The sequence below is a fragment of the Oryzias latipes genome, chromosome 17 (genome assembly GCF_053564925.1).
Source record: "Oryzias latipes strain Hd-rR chromosome 17, Olatipes_Hd-rR_3.1".
In the NCBI taxonomy this organism is placed as follows: domain Eukaryota; kingdom Metazoa; phylum Chordata; class Actinopteri; order Beloniformes; family Adrianichthyidae; genus Oryzias; species Oryzias latipes.
The window spans coordinates 5,476,312-5,498,103 of NC_136253.1; the positions used below are offsets into that span (position 1 = coordinate 5,476,312).

The following is a 21,792-nucleotide window of genomic DNA, read 5'->3' on the forward strand; positions in this document are numbered from 1 at the left end:
AGCGGCTTGACTGGAGTTCTTGGCGAGTGGCAAGGCTGCAGATCATGAAGGAGTGGTTTCCTGTGAGGATTCAGGAGGGTAGCTGCTGGAGGTAGCGTCTGACTCCGGTTACTCTCGTGGCATGAAGTTCCTGAGGCAACAACAAAACAAGGTTAGCGAGAGAACAAGGCAAGGAGCCAGACGTGAGTTTTAAGGATGACTAAGCACCATCAGCGTTAACGAACTGGCGAAGAATGCTGGAGCTGGGTCTCCTTAAGAAGAGCAGAGTCTTGATGAGGTGAGTAGTCACAGCTGGTGGAGTCAGGAGCAGAGCAGAGCAGGGAGGGGGAGGAGAACTGACAGAGGCACCATGACAAAATTCACTTTGTCGCATGTAAGCCCCCCTCCCCTCCACCATTTTTCACACAGACAGCGCAACATACGTCATCATAGCAGACAGTTGACAGAATACATTAGGCGCTAAATTGGCACCATAGAGCCGTAGCACAGGGATGAAAGAGCCGGATGTGGCTCCGGAGCCGCATGTTGCTGACCCCGATCTAACTCTATAAAGTCATTTTCAAAAAAGAGTTTATGTTAAGATGTTTAAGAATTGGCTGCACGGTGGCGCAGTTGTTAGCGCTCTTGCCTCACAGCAAGGCCCCTGGTTCAAGTCCCGGCTGGGGGACATGGAAAACACAACATCAGTGGGGGACCTTTCTGTGTGGAGTTTGCATGCGTGGGTTCTCTCCGGGATCTCCGGCTTCCTCCCACCATCCAAAAACATGCTTCATAGGTTGATTGGCAACTCTAAATTGACCATAGGTATGACTGTGAGAGTGAATGGATGTGTGTTTGTGGACATTCTACCCTGCGACAGACTGGCGACCTGTCCAGGGCATTCCCTGCCTTCGCCCACAAGTGGCCAGGATAGGCTCCAGCAGCCCTGTGACACCGAAAGGGAAAAACGGTACAGAAAATGAATGAAAAAAAAATGAATGAATGTTTTAGAATCTGTTAAAAGATTTGAACATAAAAGAAGATATTTCAAGCATCGACTTCCTTGTTATAATGTAATCATGTTTTTCCATCAGGAAGTCAAATTTGATTAAAGAAACAGAGGATTGTTTAAAGCTATTCGTGATATTTTTTCAAGGTAAAAACTTTAAAGGCATCAGCAAAGGTTTTCTTTGGTGATCTCTTTTTTTTGTGTTCAAATCTTTTAGGGAATCAATCAAATTTCGTTGAGAGCCTTTTTCACCCAATTTTTTTCTCTTTTGTTTAGAGGATGTATGAAAAAAATGTCAGATACCCGAGATTGGTGCAGATTTCAGCTTCTCAGATTTCAGGACATAACAGAAACCTCCAAAAACACCAAGATATCAGAGAATCTATCACCAAATTACAACTTTCTTTGTTTCAAAATGACACATTAACAATGTTTTATAACTTTTTCATGCTAACGTATTGTGAAGGAAATTGTTTTATTATTATCATTGCTTAAATGTATTTGTGTAAATGTATGTTTAAATGTTAACTCAGATTGACCTTTTTACCTCTTCTGAAAACAGTTCTGTGTGTTTGTTCATCTGCTTCTCATCCCCCACCCAGGATGAGGGGTTTACGACACTGTCCTTAACTGATAAGGGATACTGTTTGAAGTTAGAATCCACCAAAGGGGTCATTGTATGACACCCCCTAATGAACTTTTTCTCTTTGTCTTGAAAATGTTACCTCCTTCTTGTGTTCTTAATAAAAGCAGCACGAGGAGAGGCAGACCTTTGAGAAGAGAAGCGTGGTAGACGTTTTCTGTCACTCTTGCTCCTCTCCCTCGTGCATGAGAAACTTGATTCTTGGTTTGTTGTTTATAATTGTGTTTTTCTTTAATGTCTAGATGCATTTATCTGACATTCTTTGGTCCATTCGAGCCGGATGACAACATATCTGCGTCCTTGGGGGAGGACCATGCCGATTGAAGTCTGTGCACAGCCCGTGAGACCAGGTCTCCGGACGAAAGTCTGTCGTAGTGAATTCTACGCCGGCCAATCGACTGGTCTGATCCCTGGGTCCAGATTGACGTCATTCGTTAACCAGTCAGACCACAACGACAAGAAGCGCTTATTCAGGGGTTCGAGTCCCCGAAGTGGCCCAGAATTCTGAGGGACAGGTTCAAGTCCTGTTGCCTAAAACACGTGTGGGTTTGGAGTCCCAAAAATGTCCAGAATTCTGACTAAAGGTGTAGGTTCGATTCCTGCAGCCTAAAACGCGTAAGAGGGTTCAAGTCCCTAAAAGGCCTAGAAAAACAACAAAAGTAAAATAAAAAAGTTTTTTTTTTTGGTGTGAATGTGAGTGCATGTGTAAATATAGTGAACTTGTTCGAAGCAGTGAGCAGCTGGAAACCTTGCGGTGTTAACACAAGGCTGCTTGTTGAAGTAGAACAAGATTTCTTCTCATTAGGCTTTAGGTGAAAAGAACCCAGAGTCTAAAACGGGTTTTGCTCCTGGGAGGACCCTAAACGTGTGACCGGATCAGATAATAGGTCTGACCTAGAAGCACGGGGAGTGAAATTCGGTCCTGAGAGACATTCTCTGTTGGTTCTGATCACACTCTGTGACTAACGTAAATAAAATAAAAATAAAAAATTGGGGGAATTCAAATAGAAAGGTTGAATTAAAATGAGATTAAAAACATATGTAAAGGGTTCGTCCAGATTCTACTACATTCTTGAGAAAATGGGATAAAAACTACAATTTTAAGGGGCATGTACTGAATTAGTTAAAAGGTTACAAATTAAAAAATAAATAAAAAAGAAACAAAAAAAATAGTGAAGAATTAATTTGTGCAAAACTGTGCTTAAATGAAGCAACGAAAAATAAAGAATGGCATTCAGAAAAGTAAAACTAGAGAAACATGTCTGATTCCTAAAAAAGAGGAGGATAAATCAGTTGTGAGACTCAGACCCCTGCAAAAGCAGGCTGCAGCGGGCTGCAGACCGAGCAGGAGCAGGATGAAAGGGGGGGAGAGCAGAAACCAGCTGATTTCTCACCTCCTCCCTACCAGGGGACAAATGCTCCTCTGTTGACGGGTTTTTACCCACCAGTGACTGATTTAAATAAACCAGAAAAAGGAAAAATAATGTTAGGAGGAAAAGGGAAAAAACTTGAATGGAGTAAAATTATGGGGGTTGGTTTGGAAGAATCATCATTGAAGTGCCCAATCCTAGAGCTGGAGAAGATGGCCAGAGGCCTACACTTCTTTTGTTTAGCACCTGGACATTAGAGGATGTTAGGAAGGCAGTGAGGGTAGTTATCCCCCTTACAGGGAAAATCCACAGGATTTTCACGGGCAGATGATGGAAGTTCAGAGAGCTTATCATCTGAATGGCATTAAATGTCAGCAAGCATGTATGACTGCTATGAAGACTGGGCAAAAGTAAAGGAATCCTATGAATGATGACGATCCACCCAGACCTCTTCCGCATAACAATCTAAGTGTTAATTCAAAGTCTAACACTTTAAGGACAAAGAATTAGAGAAGCCTTTCCAATGAGACCTGATTATGGAAAGATTGGTCAAACTACGCAAAAAGATGGAGGGTTAGTGTTTGATTTTAGAGTCAGATTTGAAGAAGTTTTAAAGCTAATAGTGGACTCAGAGATAATGATAATGATGAAAGTCCCTATAGACAGTAGCTGAAACAAGCTTTACTGCAAGCTATGAAACCAGAGATTGCAGACTAGATAAGGACACTTTACATAGATCTGCCTACAGGAGCGCTACAACAGTTTATGAATTTTGCTGTTCATGCAGAAAAGGTGATGGTGAATAAAAAGAAATTCAGGAATCAAAGTGCAGATACATTTTGGCAGGAGGAAAGTAGTGATGTGTTTTTTGGAAGGAATGTGAACAGAGGAAGAAGTTGTGGAAAAGGAAGTTTTAGAGGAAGGTTTAGGCCAGGGGTGGCGAACACGCGGCTCTCGAGCCGCATGCGGCTCTTGGCGAATGAGCGTGCGGCTCTTTGCGTCTCGTCATATTTTCCATATCCTGTGCCTCATTTCTTAATTTTTTCCCTCTTAAACCACACTCAAACCATCAGAGGGTATTAAAAATAAATAATTAATAATACAAGTAATTTGGCAGCGTGTGTGTGTGTGTTTGATTCTGCTCCCGACACATACGTGACCGCCAATCATTTGCGCGGGTTACGCCCACTGCCGGAACACATAGACAAAGATTGATGTGCGTGCAGACCGTTACACTCATGGTCAAAATGGTGAAATTCAGAGTATACAGATAAACACAGGATGTTTCTGGAAGAACGGGAAGATTCTTACTTTTTACTGAACAGAATAGCGTCACGATGTTCATTAATATGAGCTTTTGGGAGCAGTAACATGGTCATGGCAGAAAAGAACAAAACGTATCCCGGAGAAAATGAAAAACTTCCTGATCTGACACAAATTGTCTCTTTTATTAACAAGTTGAAGCTTTTCAAAGTGCACATTCAAAATGGCAATCATCCCACTTTCCTTCTTTGTGGAGCTCACAGCAGAAAGCTGCAATCAGAATGAATGAAGCGCAGAACGTGACACTGCTTGCGCAACTGGACGGAAACGACCGCAGATCCCTTTTCTCATGGATCCTTTAATGCAGAGACTGACTCCCTGAGATCCCTGCTGGTCACTTATGAGGCAGGGAGAGAACCGGAGATAAATGAGCAGAAATCTCTTTGAAAGAAGACCCTGTTATAATTTAGAGAACAGACATCGGTCCGTTCTGACCGACACTCACGTAAAGGAGCTGATCAGAGAGGCTACAACTGGCCTGGGGCTTAGCCCCGACTTCAGCCCCCAAGACTCATGGGAAGGGGGGCATTTTCAGTGTAAAACCATGAGCCAGGTAGCTGTTAGCAGAATTTAGTTTCATGTCGTTTGGCTGAATGAGTGTGTATCGAAGTTACCGGGTTCCTGACGTGAGCAGGAAGGAGAGGACGTGAATGACACAGTCAGTTAGATTATAATTTATCACTTGTTGGAATATTACTGCTTAGTCTAAACTGATTCATTGCAATGTATTAATATTTAATAAATTATTTGCTTTTGATTCAAATGTCAGTCATACAATTTTGAATAAAAAAAACATATAAAAGCAAGATATTCTAATGAAGGTCTAAATTAATTTAAGTTGCACACAACTGAAATGTAATGTATTTAATGTGTTTATTGTGAATATGAATGACTCAGACACCAGAAGGATGCTCTGTCCAGATGTTTGTGTATTTGTTGGTGTAAGTATCATTGAAAGAGGAATGTTGAGACACAAAGAATTACCAGTTAAATGCTGTTGGATAAACGATGAAATATTCAGTTTTATCATCATAAATCTGATTTCAGAGGAGTCACATTCTCACCAGCATCAACCTTACTGCCCGTCACTGAGTAGTTGTGTGTCAGAGAGAGGCAGAGAAAAGAGTGAGATGAAGAGAGAGAGAGAGTGTGTGTATGAAATGAGAGAGAGGTGCCTGTGTGTGTGGAGGGGGTATCTGACCTCTAGGGTAGTCTCTGTGTTAACTCTGGTTAAGCTGCATTGATGTGTGTATTGAAGGTGGACTCTTTCCTTGAAATAAACACAAGTACAATACTGCTGTTCTGTTGTAGGGAGAGGAGTGTGTTGTGGACAATAATACGGCTTTAATTGCGTGTGTGTGTGTTGTGTGCGTCTTGGCAGGTCAGTGTGTAGTGTGGCTCTTTGACTCTCACAGTGAAAAAATTCGGCTCTTGGTGTCAAACTTGTTCGCCACCCCTGGTTTAGAGGAAGTAGCAACAGAGGGTCAGAGGGGAGCTGGTTTAGCTCGTGCTGGTTTGCAGCACCTTCCATCCGCGAAACCAGGGTTCGACTCCGGGCTGCTCCCTGTTCCCTTCTCTACCTCTGTGCCGGTTCCAAGCCCAGTTTGAGAAGGTTGCATCAGGAAGGGCATCCGGCATAAAACATTGCCAAATTTCCCATGCAACTTGTTCGCTGTGGCGACCCCTGATGGGAGAAGCCGAAAGTGGAAGGAGGAGCAACAGAGGGTCAGAGCAGGTTGATGATGGATGTTGGATTTGTAGACAGGGAGATCATTGGGAGAGAGAGATTGTCCTGAAAGGAAGAAAGCAGATTGACTAGATGGTAGAAGTAATGACAAGTTAAAAGATGAATCTGAACTAGAAATTCAACCAATTACTGATGAATTTTTAGATCTCAATGAAGTTTGTCTTATGGAAAAGCCAGAAATAACTCTTTATGTTCAGGGACAACCGTTTGTATTTCTTTGTGATTCAGGGGCTTGTAGAACTGCAATAAGAAGTCATTACCATGATTTTCCTAAGTCAAATAAAACAATACAAATGAGATCTGCAAATTGAGACTAAACACTTGAGTAAACTAGTTTGTTTTTAAAATCCTGACACTAATAAAACAACAAGCATTCCTGTGGTTTTAGCACCAAACTGTCCTTGTGATCTTTTGGGGAGAGATGTCATGATAAGATTGAAGTTAGGAATTTACCCCACTAGAGAAGGGGGGATGCAAGCACGACGTTGTCCAGATGTAGACATCTGTGTGCTAGAAGGCAGAGGTGAACCAGATTATTACTATTAGATTTTAGATCTGACGAAAACTGATCTTGGACAGAAACAAAAATAAACTTAATGTTTTAAAAGAAATGCAACCCAGTGCACCACAACAAGAAAAGGATCTATGGTTGAAAAAGGGAGCAAAGTTAGAACAAGGTCTTTATGTCAGCACAGAAGGAAAACCTATTTTACCAAAATCCATGTACAAATGGGCAGCAATTTTGAGTCATGGGCCTTGCCATGATTCAACAGGGGGGAGGATGAATTTATTTGAGAAATATTATACGACTTATGGATTTATTCTCTATTCAAAAAATGTTTAGTAAACAATGTATTACATGTAAGGGTCATAATCCCCAAGGCAATGTTAGACCTAAGAGAGGAAAATTTCCTGAACCTACTTTTCCTTTCCATACAATCCATATGTATGTTATTGAATTCAATAAAAGCAAAGGATTGAAATATTGTTTAGTGATTATTGAAGCATTTTCCAAATGGGTTGAAATTTTTCCATGTGCAACACAAGACGCTATTACAGTAGCTAAAGCTATTTGTTAAAGAATAATCCCAACTTTTGGCATACCACAAGTGATAAGGAGTGATAATAGTACACATTTTGTAAATCAAGTGATAGACAAAATGGCTCAACATCTTTGTATTGATTTAAAGAGACATTGTAGTTATCACCCACAGAGTGCAGGATTCGTTGAGAGAACTAATGGTACTAATGGTCAAATCAAAGTTAAAGAAATGCATGAAAGAGACAAACAGACAGTGGCCTGACTGCATAGACTTAGTTCAACTAAGCATGCGTATCACACGCACAGCAGGTCAACCTTTAACGCCTTTTGAAATGTTGAATGGACGTTCTTATAGGTTACCAGACCTTGATCCTACACAGCAACATTCTCCAGATGATGCAAATTTAGTGGATTATTTGAGAAAAATGTTTACCACTAAAACTGTGCAAAGGACAAATCAAGTGCCAGATTCCTTTTTATCTCCACAGGACACTTCACCAGTGCAGGTTGGTGACTGGGTGTTTGTGGAGGCCATAAAAAGGAAGTGTTGGTCCAGCCCACGGGGGGGAAGGCCCATTCCAAGTCCTGCTGACTACACCAACAGCTGTCAAGATTGCTGAAAGGACGTCTTGGATCCACCTGTCACACTGCAAGAAAAAGCATCTGGGTAAGGCTAATTCCAACTGCTAGGTGGGGAAGTCTGACTACAAAGGGAGGCAGCTGTATAGAAGCTGCTTGTCTCAACGTCAGCGAAGCAGGGGAATCCACCTAGTTTTAGGGAAGAAAGCACACCAGATCTCTTTTGCACTACACGGATCCTACACTGTTAGAGGACTTGAGGAGGTGATGTGCTAGTAACCTCTCCCTCCCGAAGATAGGTACATATCCACCATGGCGTGTCCAACTGGGCTAAGAAACAGTTTATTTTGTTTACTGTTCCTGCTATTCCTGACAGGAGCCACCACAAGGACTTGGTTCTTTTGGAATCATTATCCACCTGCAAGAAGAACCACCAACGAGGAAAGAAACATTTCTCGGCGATGGCTGAGTATTGATGAACATGATGTTTTGAATAGTCCAAAAATGAACATAACTCACCTGTATATGACAAATTCTTGGTATAGGTATGTTATGTTACTGGCTAAGGAAATGCATAGATCTGATTGCTATGTTTGTTCTGTAATTGAAGCTTCATCCCTACATCCTAATTTACAGGCAAAGCAATTTTCTGAGTGGAAAGCGACTGTGTTATTGAATATAATACCAGAGGGTATATTAGACTGGAGCCGTCACCACTTCAAATGTTACTCTTGTAAGACCGAGTTGTAAGAGTTTGTATCAGTTTAAAAAACTGAAATTGACAAAATCATTAGCTCCATATGCTTGTGTGGAACCAGGAACTGTGTTTGCCACATTGCGTAACTAACAATGGCACAGAGTTTTTAGGAACTTTGCCGACGAAGATGTGTCATGAACTTCTTGTTCCCTTCACAGTCCAGATAATCAATGACAGAGTTTCCCATGGTTATGCTGTTCCCTGCCCTGGAGGACGTTGTGTTGGATCTAATCCAGATTTAATTCCAGGTAACAATGGTACTTATGTGGTTGATCAAATGTTTTGGTTATGTGGGCAGGCCCTCTACCTCAGTTTGCCTAGAGACTGGAGTGGGATTTTGTGCTTCTGTAAAGGTCACAGGTCACACTTTCATAGTTTCTGCAGTCCATGAGCCTCACCTGGACCACAGACGTAACCTTATTGATGTCAAGCCACATGATTCCATTTGGGGATCAGATGTACCTGAAGACCATAAACACTGGAATACTGGGGAAAAGGTAACTATGGCGTTATTTCCCTAGGTGGGAAATGCTAAAAACGCTCTCAGAATTGAGACCATTGATTATTGATTAGGTTTATTTTTGAACGCTACAATTAAAGCATCAAAAGGCTATTATGAAGAAATTTCAAGCATGAGACTTATGGTTCTACAGAACAGATTGGTTTTGGACTTATTGGTTGCTCAGGAGGGAGGTGTTTGTAAAATGTTAAATGATACCTGTTGTACATTTATTCCTGACAACACCGATGAAGGTCACAGCATCACTGAAGCATTACATCAACTTGAAATGGTTCAGCAGGCAATGCAGGATGACAGGAAACCCCAATCTTGGGATTTCTTCTCCTGGCTTGCTTTTGGTTCCTGGTGGCAACTTTTGTTAAAAATAGTGACACCTATTCTTATGGTACTGATCATATGTTGTGTGTTTACTATGTGCATTTTTCAATCTATGATTTACAGAGCTGTGAATGGTGGAGTACAAAGTGTTCTTATGAGTCAAGAATACAACTTGTTAAAGGGAGAACAAGATGACTGTAATGATTTTGAAATTGAAATGACTTGAGAAAAAAAAAAGAACTTCTCATCTGAGTGTAAATTGAAAGTTTTATGAAAATGAAGATGTCACAGAAAACTGAAAAGAGATGTGATATTGGATGTGAGATTTTAATATTTATCAATGATAAAAAGGAGGGACTATGTGAAGGAAATTGTTTTTATTATTATCATTGCTTAAATGTATTTGTGTAAATGTATGTTTAAATGTTAACTCAGATTGACCTTTTTACCTCTTCTGAAAACAGTTCTGTGTGTTTGTTCATCTGCTTCTCATCCCAGCAAGGAAGAGAGGGGGGTTTACGACACTGTCCTTAACTGATAAGGGATACTGTTTGAAGTTAGAATCCAACCAAAAGGGTCATTTGACGACACCCCCTAATGAACTTTTTCTCTTTGTCTTGAAAATGTTACCTCCTTCTTGTGTTCTTAATAAAAGCAGCACGAGGAGAGGCAGACCTTTGAGAAGAGAAGCGTGGTAGACGTTTTCTGTCACTCTTGCTCCTCTCCCTCGTGCATGAGAAACTTGATTCTTGGTTTGTTGTTTATAATTGTGTTTTTCTTTAATGTCTAGATGCATTTATCTGACACGTGTTTTGATAAAATAAAATATAAGCTTTATTAAACTTAGCTATTTGTTAAAGAAAAATAAGAGATTAAAGAAAAGGTTTGCATATTTCCTTTTACCAAAGGTTTAGTGACCTCTTACCAGTAATAGCTGAGGCATTGAGGAAGGACACACCCAGCTACTACGTTTATAAAGCCATCCTCTGATAGAGTAAAGCTTATTTTTTACACGCTTGACTGCACTAATGTATGCAGATCACCTATATCCACGGAGATCAGGTGCAGCACAACTCAACAGTAAGTCTTTTAAAATAAAATCTGATCAAATCATCATATAAAACATGTTAAGTCCCTGTTTTCCCTTTGAAAAGTGATAAATGACTTGAATATAATACTGGAGAACACTTTGATGACTCACGGCTTGAAATCTGCTTTTTTTTTTCTCTTTAGAGGAGATATTTGAAATCCAGGCAACAATGGGGCGAGCATTGATCTTGCTGATCTCAACAGTGATCATGATTGTGTCTTGGGGTGTCAAAGCACAGGTCAGTGTTGCTCCATCTGGGCTCCATTGTTACAGAGCCACACAAATCATTAACATGTAGACAATCTGAGAGAGTCAACATTAATTCAGAATATTTTAAACTTCATACAAGCCTTATAATACTAACTGGATATGTCTGTCTTTAAAGGCAGTAAATGGTACCAACTCTACAGATGGTGCTACCACGGCTAACAACACGTCTACTGCCAGCTTTGCAACGCCTCACCACGGTAAAAAACAAAACAAAACTACTCACCATCAACAGGAACAGACGGTCTATGCAACAACTCAACATTATCTACTAAATGCCAAAGATTTATTTAAAAATGAAAAGACTCTTTTTCTTGCAAAGGCTTTAGAAGATATTACTTAATAAATCTAGTTCCACTCAACAGTAAGACAATCGATTAGAGATCTGCGAAACTTAAGACATGCATGAAGATAATGAATGAAGCTGTGAGGATGCAATGAAGGCAGTTTCAATCTTTCTCTTTCCTTCACCCTTTAGATTCATTTGCAAATGTCTGAGTTTAAAACTCAATTGTAAAGCAGCAAAAGCAGAGAATTAAAAAAAAATATTTTCCAATCATGTCTGTCATGGCATGGTACAGTGGTTAGCACTCTCACCTAACTGCAAAAAGGTTTGAATCCCGGCTGGGACCTTTCTGTGTGGAGTTTGCATGTTCTTCCCATACATGCGTGGGCTTTCTCTGTGGTCTTCGATCTCCTCCAACAGTCCTAACAAAAAGCTCTTGGTGTGGGGGGTGAGCAGGTGCTCCCCCTCATTTGTCTCACTTTCAACATTCCATCATCTATCACAAAATTCTTTTTTTTAAAGAATTGTCATTTTTGCATACAAACATAAAATACAACAACAAGATCCAGCCAAAATTTTTTTTTTAGGGCTGAACTTTCTGAATAAAATTGTTTCATTAATTTTGTGATTTGATGGCTATGAATAAAATTTACGTCTTTACATTCTGCTTGCTGCAATAGCTTGAATGTGCAAAAATTCAATTTCTGTTGGAACAACTAACAAAAAGTCAAACAATGCTAATATTCTAGGATCAGATTGTGCAGAGATAGACAGAACTGCTGGTAGAGATCGGTTAATAAAAGAAAATCCTAAACTGGTCAATGAAAAACAATAATTGAAAGAAATAACAAAAAATATCACTTATGAAAACCAATGGAAAAGCTGCATGTTGTGCAAGTTGTGCAACTGAGAGTGTGATTGTGTTGCCCTCAATAGACTGGTGACCTGCTCAGTGTGTACCCTGCCTTCTGCCAACAGTAGTTGGGATTGGCTCCAGCAACCCTGTGACCTGTCTGTGGAGTTAGATTAGATTAGATTAGATTAGATTAGATAAAATTAGATTAGATTAGCTAGATGACGGCCGAAATCATAGTTTTGTTTCTGTCTGTATAAAAACACTCTCCACTGTTTCTTATGCAAAGGGAAGAATATATTCAAAGCATTTCCTTGAAAATTTGGTGAGGTATAAACAAATTCAGCAAACACACAGAACAAAGCAGGAACTGCAGATCTGATACACGGAAACTCCGAGCTACTGCTTCACAGCTTTCTCAAATTTTAAACAAAGTGTGTAGTTTTCTGTTTTTATTTCTTTTGTTGTTGCTTTTTTCTGTTTGAGCTCCTGTGTGCACTGCTGGATGAGTAAAGACTGTCTCCATACATTTTCTTATCTTCTGTAGACAGACAAAGGACCATCCAGAATAAGATCTTTGTTTTGTTACATGTGAGATATTCCTGTGCTTTGAATATAGACAAAGATGTTGTACTTATGCAATCCTTAAAACATTCCCTTCATTTGCCTCTAACTTCAAGTATCATAGTTAGAGCTTTTTTTGCCTTGACTGTTTATTGAAAAAAAAAATTGATTTAGTGAAGGTTATGTCACCATATCTATGATTGACTCAGTATATTACACATTGATCTTATGTAAAGAATGCTTATTTTCATTCTGTAAGGAAAGTCTTGCAAACTTCATAATAAAAATACATTTTCCCTTTAACTTTGTTTTGTTTTTTATTTTCTTTACATAAACTGTTCAAGTGATGAAAAACAGAGAAAGATGCCAGATATAGAGACACTAAAGAATCAGTCACAATCTGTTAGGGATGTGAATCTTACAATGACTCACGATTCGATTCAGATTGTTGAGGTGCTGCTTCGATTCAGAATCGTTTCTCGATTCAAAAATTGTAAACACACAAATGCAACTTTTGGCTAAAGAAATTGCATTTATTAATACTTCTGTGCAAACCTTTTTTGAGCTTCAGCTCACTAAGGCAGTGAAAGATTTTTCCAACAAGTGCTTGACCAATTTCCAATAACAGAGAATTTGGGTCTGAGACCTTAACAATATAAAAAAGTGAACCCTTATTTACCAATACCAATAATATGTATGTATGTATGTATGTATGTATGTATGTATATGTGTGTGTGTGTGTGTGTGTGTGTGTGTGTGCGTGTGTGTGTGTATGTATGTATATATATATATATCATATATGTGTTTGTGGATCCAAGATCCATGAGTAAATCAAGCTCAAGGCCCCAACTGACATTGTTCTCAGTGAATGTCTCAGGCAATGGAGAGCAGAGGATACAGTGCTGGAGGACAGATCCTCATGGGAGGACAAACCCCTGCATGGGATGTACCACCAGACCATAACTGAAGTGGCTGATTTCAAGAAGTCCTACCAATGGCTAGAAAGGGCTGGTCTACAGGACAGCACTGAAGCGCTCATCCTGGCAGCTCAGGAACAAGCCCTGAGCACCAGAGCAATAGAGGCTCAGATCTACCACACCAGACAAGACCCAAGGTGTAGGCTGTGCAAAGAGGCGCCTGAAACAATCCAGCACATAACTGCAGGGTCTAAGATGCTGGCAGGTAAAGCATACATGGAGCGCCACAATCAAGTGGCTGGAATAATATACAGGAACATGTGTGCAGAATATGAACTGGAAACCCCAAGGTCAAAATGGGAAACACCTGAGAAGGTGGTAGAGAATGAGAGGGCAAAGATCCTGTGGGACTTCCAGATCCAGACTGATAGGATGGTAATGGCGAACCAACCAGACATTGTAGTGGTGGATAAAGAACAGAGGAAAGCCGTTGTGGTGGATGTGGCGGTGCCAAGGGATGGGAACATCAGGAAGAAGGAACATGAGAAACTGGAGAAATACCAGGGACTCAGAGAAGAACTGGAGAAAGCCTGGAAAGTGAAGGTGACAGTGTTACCTGTGGTAATTGGAGCACTCGGGGCAGTAACCCCCAAGGTGGAGGAGCAGCTACAACAGTCACCTGGAAAGACCTCAGACCTCTCAGTCCATAAAAACGCAGTACTAAGAACAGCTAAGATACAGCAGGACCCTCAAGCTCCCAGGCCTCTGGTAGAGGACCCAAGCTTGTAGGAGAAACCACCCGCGGAGGGTGAGAGGGGCGTTTGTTTTATATATATATATATATATATATATATATATATATATATATATATATATATATATATATATATATATATATATATATATATATATATATATATATATATATATATATATATATATATATATATATATATATATATATATATATATCATGTTGTCTCTTCAGCTGTTGCCTGAGCCCTGGCGGGTAGCTCTCACTGCAAAGCAGCAGCATTGGATCGGGCAGGTGCTTTTTACCAGGGACAGCTCACTGAGCTGAATCTGTAATGGAACCCTCTCCAACCCAGCCAAATCTACTACCAACCTCCCGCATCCACGGACCTGTTCTTCAGGTGTCGACTGTAGATTCCTCATAGGGTCTGGGGTCTTCAGCTGACGTGCCTCCAGCCTTTGTGTGGCAGGTCCCTGACGAAGGCTGGGCTGTTTAGGACCATCCGGAGGGTCCTGTACATCCACGGCTGGTACCTCATGGCCATTGATTACCTGGAGTGCAGTCGGTGTAAGAAGAAGGTCAGGGCGTGGTCACAGGGTATAATAAGGCAGCTCTCATTTTCCCGCTGTTCTCATGTAGTAAGAGACCAAATTGAGGTACTTGTTAGTTTGTGTGTAAAACTTTGTCTACATGTTGGCAAGTTGTGATTCTGTTGATGCAGGCTGTCCTGCAACCAAAGGGTGATTGCACGACTCAGGTCTCGCACAGTGGGAAATGGTGCCAACTGGCTGTGCCAACCTGGATGCAGAGATTGATCCACTACCTTGGCCTCTATGAGCGGTTCCTGGTCTTGAGCAATGCAAGGGGGGAATTTTCCACCACCTCCTATGACCCCTCTTTCGTCACCTGCCTGGCTGCTGACAGTACATGGTTATGATGTCCTGATGCGACTGGGCCAGTTAAAGGCCAGGATCACATCAACCATTTGATCCATCCTAAAAATGGACTGCCTCTGACTCAGCCGCCTGAGCTACCAACGTTGGTAACTAGCACAGTCAGGTCCAAGTGAGCGTCCTTACCTGTTCTCAGGGCTCTGAGGGTCTTTAAAGGATGGCAACCAGGCTGATGAGGCGGTATCGCCTCGACAAGGTTCCTCCCCCTGGCTCATGTCTGTAGGCCGCAACTGGACACAGTTCAATCCGAAAGGTCTCTTGTTATTTGTCTTCTAGAAGTGGGGGCAGCTGGAAGTTCGACCCAACATCTGGCACCTGATGTCAGGTTTGTGTCAGGTGTCACTACCGAGAGCCACTAGCTCTATCCCACCTTCATGAGGCAGCTGTCACACTGTATCTTCTAGTTAGACTCCAGAGATGACCACCGTCTGACTCAGGGTAAGCGCACCGAGCTGGAGGGTTGGCCTGACGGATGCGGACGTGATCCAGAGGGTTTCCCAGGAGGAGTGGAGGCTCCACTGTAGTTGTTGGACACGTGGAGCTGAGGAGACAGCACTGCTCATACTAAATCCTCTGGACACCAGGCAGTACCCTAGACATCCCGTTGTTGGATCCTCTCCGCATAGAGGAGATCTGGAGCACCCAGAGGCGACACCTTAGCTGCATCCAAGACGGTCGGGGGTGCAGCCCTACACTTAGACTGGCAGGCTGACCAAAGGTGGGGTCAGCTTGCCAGTTTATTGGTGTGCATGAGGCTCCAGCTCTCTGGAGTCCCTCCACCTCCAGCGGTTCATCCCAGGTAACTGCAGGTTCCGTTCAGTTTGATAGGGTAAATGTGGAAACTTAGACCATGTGTACAATTTCCCGTCTGTAACCTTAATTCCTGATGTTTACATGGGAGTACGGAGTTTTTGCTAAGAGGGGCCAGATTTTGTGAAGTGAAAATGTGTGAGGGCCAACCAATCGGCATGTATTCTTTGAACCCCTATAACATTAAAACTTTCATGAGATGTTTTTGCAATGGGAAACTTTTTCATTTTTTCACATTGAACAGAATCATATTGATAATATTTTTACCAAAATTACTGTGAATGTAATATTTATATTTAATAATCACTTTTGTGACTATTGGGATATCTGCAATCTATACATAATATTCATTATTAAATACTCACTTTTAACTCTTAACCCTTGTGCTATCTTAGATGACCCCACCCTTACATTGACGTGTTCTCCCTACCATGACAAAGGTGGATAAAGGTGGAAAGATTTCATGTAATCCATGGACACCAGTGATGTTCACAAATCATTGAAGAAAAAGGGGTCAGCGCACTGTCTAGTGGGTCTAGATGACCCAACTCCCAATGTTAAAGTGCCTAGGATTGCACAAGGGTTAAATCTAAATTTATGAAGACAGTTCAGGAGACACATATGAGTCTGGGTGACACCTGCTTCATGTCCAGGTGACATGTCCCTCCAATTATCTGAGAAAAGTGTCTGCTTTACCCTTATTCACACAAACAGGTATTAATTAAAATGGGAGGGGAATCATCATCATCAGGTTATCTGCAGAGAAAAGGGCTTTCAACGATTCCACACACGCTCCCCATGGGTGCCACAGAGAGGCCACACAGCGCTGATGAATCAGGTTTTAACGGACAGATCTATGGCTGTAAAACATACATTGGTCAATGTAGACGGACCCGTTCTGATTCCTCTTACTGCAAAAATGAAAGAGAAATACAACATGATCACTGTGTTCCCAAATTTAAACAAAATGTCCCAGGAGGATTTGGGCCAAGACATTCTCATTGTGAGGTGAGAGCGCTATCCAATGTTTCACCGTTCAGCCCCCCATCAATGATGCATCATGCAAATCAAAGAATGCATAAAGACTGAAAAGAAGCCAACTTACAATGTGTGACTTCATCTAATGATTTTTTTTAGCTTCAATCAAAATTAAACATAAATACAATCATTAAATTAAAGCCGCATGCGGCGTTGTATGGCCCGCAGATGCAACCCGAAACTCTCTCAAAAAAACACATTCCTAAAATGCAAATTATGCTAACTATGCTAGCTATGTTAATGTTGCTAAAAGTGCTAGCATAGTGTGACCAATGGGGATTTGGTTCGGGGGCGTGATACAGTATATAAGGACAACAGGTGTGTGTGTGGGATGTAACACTTGGCCGTTTCTGGTTTTGCGGTGTGTCGTGTCGTGGGGTTGCTGTTTATGGTATGTGTTTGTTTTCACAATCATATATTTAGTGTGTTTAATGTTTCACCTGTTTCTTAAAATATATTTGTTTATTTCACATTATTGTATGTCATCATCTTTTGGTTGCAGTACCGCTGCTTTGGTATGGCAATATAAAAATAAAAGGGCTTGAACCTTTCTATTGTCTTCGCTCTTGTTTCTGCCGTTGTGGCACGCACCTGCGGAGGAACCGGCTATAATAGCGATCATCATCATCAACTGAATCAGAAAAACACATTGTTTAAGACGCTAACTATGTTAACTATGCTAGTTATGCTAACATAGCTAAAAGTGCTAGCTTAGCGATCAGCATCATCAACTGACTCAGAAAAACACATTGCTCCATTGGTGAGAGCTATATGTCATAAGTTAGTAAAAAACCCACTTTTTTCAAAATGGTGGCTTTTCTGTTTATTTTATCTCCATAGCAACTATTTTTTGTTTTGGTCGCCTCGGCAGGAGGAATAGATCGACATCAGTTTCAGACGAATCGGAAAAAGTAAACTTTTTGTTGCCCTTAGTAACAGTGGTTTTATGCTAACCACGTCCACATTTCTTATTTGTCCATATCCAGTGTTTTTCAATGTATTCAGTTTTAGGCATGAATCCATGCATTCAAATTTCACAGTATTCCACTGAAGAACATAAGAGTTATAACAGTGTGCCACTTTGCTAGCTAGCCACGCACACGCCGTTCAAAATCTACAACTTCTAATTCCAACATTTTGTCTACATGACCTTGCTATGGATGCCTGAGAAGTTGCAAGACAATGGAAAAAAATCCCTAGGACGAGTTTTCTTTTGTATGTGGCGCTAAAGGGGCATTTTTTGTAAAATGCAGGATGGCGGCCTTTTCCCAAGATCAAAGGTCAACGACACAAGCAAGTGTGTGCAATTGCGTGAAAATCGCTCAAACAAAAGTTTCGTTTTCCCATATCGTGGGAAAGCACAAAAATCGGCATTTCTCAGAGTTCGCCACAAAATGGCCGCCAGGCCGTAGGTCGTGAGGCCGTCCCATAATGATTTCAAAACTTTTTTGGGATATCCCCAGCACGTGTGTTTGGGTTTTGCAACTGTATTTTGAAGTACATTTTGTTCTGCCCCATACATTTTCCGCCCATTCATTTTTTGCCGGGATCGCTGGCCGTGATGTCATCGACTTTATGGAAAAGTCATTTTCAATTTATCCGAGGTGTGTGCACATTTGGTGACTTTTCGAGCATGCGACGTGGGTCACATTTTCGCTGAAAGGCGGCAAAGTCGTTCCAATTGCGAAAACAATATGGTCCTTGCAGTCAGTGACTGCTGCTGCGGGCCATAATAACATCTTTCACGTTTGTTTTTTAAAAGATCACACAATTAAGTGTTTGTTTGATTTTTCTCTTGTTTTTTTCTGTCGGATTTCTGTTTTCAGTTTGTTGCTATTAGTGGGTTATTCTGTTCTTGCAGTGCTTTTGTGACCTATGACTGTGGATTAGTTTATTTCTTCATAGTCATGTCACATTTCATTCCCTTAAAATGTCTTTAAAATGATAAACAAACTCTTCTCCCTGCTTTTGTCGTTTGGACTGAGATTTGTTTATTGAGTTAATTTGACTATCACCTTGTTAAACATAAAGAGTGTGGGGTCAGTGTGTTTGTGAATGGGTGAGTGCAAATGCATGGGTAAATGCTTCAACTATGTATGCTATGAATGTATGAGATAAGAAGTCCCAAGACCATTAAAACATCTATAAACCCTTAAAAGAATCCTAAAATTAATCCTAAAATGCACAGGGAGCCAATGAAACAATTTTGAAATTGGTGTTAAGTGTTCCTGTCCCCTGGTCCTCTTCAGAGAGTGCCGCGGAGTTCAGTAATTTTTGTCCATCCATCCATTTATCCTCTGCCACTGATCCGGTCGCGTGGGCCAGTCGAGAGACATAGTCTCTCCAGCGTGTCTGGGGACTCCACCCAGTGGGACATGCCCAGAGCAACTCCCCAGGGAGGTGTCCAGGAGGCATCCAGATCTGATGCAAGAGTCACTTCAATAATAATAATAATACTAATAAAACCTGTTATTTATAATGCACTTTTCATTAAATGAAACCTCAAAGTGCTACAAGATGTGAATAAAAACTCAAAGAAAATGTGCACATTATAAGACAAAACTGACTTGAAACTATAAAAGTAGCACTTAACAAGCACAGAATACAACCATCAGCAATCATAGACTCTTTTAAAAAGAAATGTCTTTACAAGAGTCCTGGGTCTGTGATGTTCTGAGATGTATTGGAAGGGAGTTCCAAAGCCTTGGTGCAGCAGAACAGAATGCTCTGTCTCCCATCACGTGGAGCCTGGTGTGTGTGTGTGGGGGGGGGCTGAAAAAGGAAGCTGCCTGATGAACGGAGGGTACGGGTATGTTTCTGGGGAATGAGGAGTTCCTGGAGGTACTCCCTATACTTCCTGACCCTTTTTACCTTTTACCTCAACTGGTTCCTCTCTATGTGGAGGAGCAATAGTTCTACTCTGAACTCTCTCCAGGTGACCAAGCTTCTCACCCTATCTCTAAGGGATTGTCCAACCACCCTACAGAGGAAGCTCTTTTGCGACGCTTGTATTGAGTATCCCTTGTGCTATCCTATGACCCCACCCTTACATTGATGTGTTGTCCCTAACATGACAAAGGTGGAGCATCATGTAATCCATGGTCACCAGTGAAGATCACAAATCATTGAAGAAAAAAGGTTCAGCGCACTGTCTAGTGGGTCTAGATGACCCAACTCCCAATGTTAAAGTGCCTAGGATAGCACAAGGAATACAGCTGACAGTTGTCATGTCAAATGAAGGGAAAACACTGAAGCCCATTCACTGATCTAAAAACATTTACCATCTCCAGAATATCAGCTGTGTTCATCCCAACAGGCCCTGATAAAACACAGAGTAATTAGGAATATGAAAGATCGTAAAATACTTTTTCCTTGTGTTTATTTGATTCTCTTAAAGACATTTTAATAAGAATGACGGTACCGCGAGTTAGCCGCAGCTTCAGCTGTGTTTTTGGAAAAGTCCCGCTCCTGTATGCACACAGTGCAACAACATAGACGACTATTTGCACGCCCTTTGGTTATGTCCACCTGTCCAATCATTCTTGCGTAAGGTCTGTGAGGAACTATCAATCTGGTGTAATCATAAGATTCCTGCATGCCCCAAATTCTGCTTACTAGGTGACCTGAATAACATCAACATGGAATCTAACAAGGCTTATGTGGTTCTCACCGCTGTATGTATCTCAAAGAAAACTATCCTCCCAAACTACAAATCTAAAAATAATCTTAGCATCAACCACTACAGAAACCTCATGTCAGAGCATATTAGTTTAGAGATAATTTCCTCCACAAAAAATATGTCGGCTTCAGACTCTCTCTGGCTCCAGCTGATTATTGATGTCACCTAGTAGGGGTGGGATGGTGATGGGTTGAGCCAGGTCCTGGCTGGTTCAGTGGGCCGGGGTGGGTTTTGGGGTGTGGGTTCTGCCGGGCCTGCTGTTCTCCCGGCCTTGGGGCTCTGGTTGCTTGGGTGGGGCGCACACTTTGCCAGCACTTGGCAGTGGTTCCTGGGTTGGTGCCTTCTGGGCGCAGGGTAGGCAGTGCAGCTGACTGGGAACGGCAGCCGGGTGCCGTGCTGGGTGGCTGGCCGCCTTGGCGAGGGCTGGGGGGGGCTTGGGGTTCTGGGGCCTGGGGTCGACTGTTGAAACAATTTAATTATCTAAAAAGAAATAAAACATTTTTTTTAAAGTTTTCAAAGACTTCATCTTTGATTAAGACAAAAGAAAAACTAATAAAACGTCAACATGTTCAGTTTTTGTGTAGCTACAATAAACATAAATATAATGATAGTTTTTAATGTAAAATTTAACAAACAAATTGTAATCATATTGTTCAAAAATTACAGTTGCTTTTGCACCAACATTTTAAAAAAATATGTAAAAAATAAATAATTGTTTAGAAAGAATATATTTGGTTTTTGTGAGGTTACATAAAATTGTAAGTTAATAAACTGAAGAAAAAAACAACTACCAGGGTAATATTTCAAATCATTTAGTTGAAAATTATTACTGAAAACTAACTTAACCTTTATTACATTATTTACAGCAGTTGCAACTTCCAACCTTTTCTGCCACAATTATCACAAACATGCATGTGAGATTGTGGAGGGACTGTAGATCAATACAGACCATGAGTTTCTCCTTTATTCAATTTTTGGATGCTGGCGTGCCGCAGGATTTTTGTCGAGGTTAAAGTATGCCTTGGCTCAAAAAAGGTTAAAAAAACTGTATTAGAGTATGACCTCACCATGTGACCCAGTTGTAAATAAAAAGATGCTAGCATTATAAAAAATTTAAATGTCAGCTGTTTATTCAAAACTTATCTTTGCTTCTTTGATTTTTCACAAAAGAACAAGGAAAAATAAAGCACACAACAGGAAAATCCTACAGTTAAATTCATAGTTGCATATCATTGCTAAGCAAATTCTCACCAAAGAAAATGGGAAATATGTAGTAGTCTCTTTTACTCGCATT

The 21,792-nt window shown here is 41.0% G+C and overlaps 1 long non-coding RNA gene across 1 annotated transcript; it reads left to right on the forward strand.

Moving 5' to 3' along the window:
• Positions 1–9,966: 9,966 nt before the first annotated feature.
• Positions 9,967–11,171, forward strand: LOC105356105 (uncharacterized). The gene is made up of 3 exons (XR_910358.3): positions 9,967–10,367; positions 10,521–10,615; positions 10,763–11,171. It is a non-coding gene; the product is annotated as an uncharacterized LOC105356105 (long non-coding RNA).
• Positions 11,172–21,792: the final 10,621 nt, after the last annotated feature.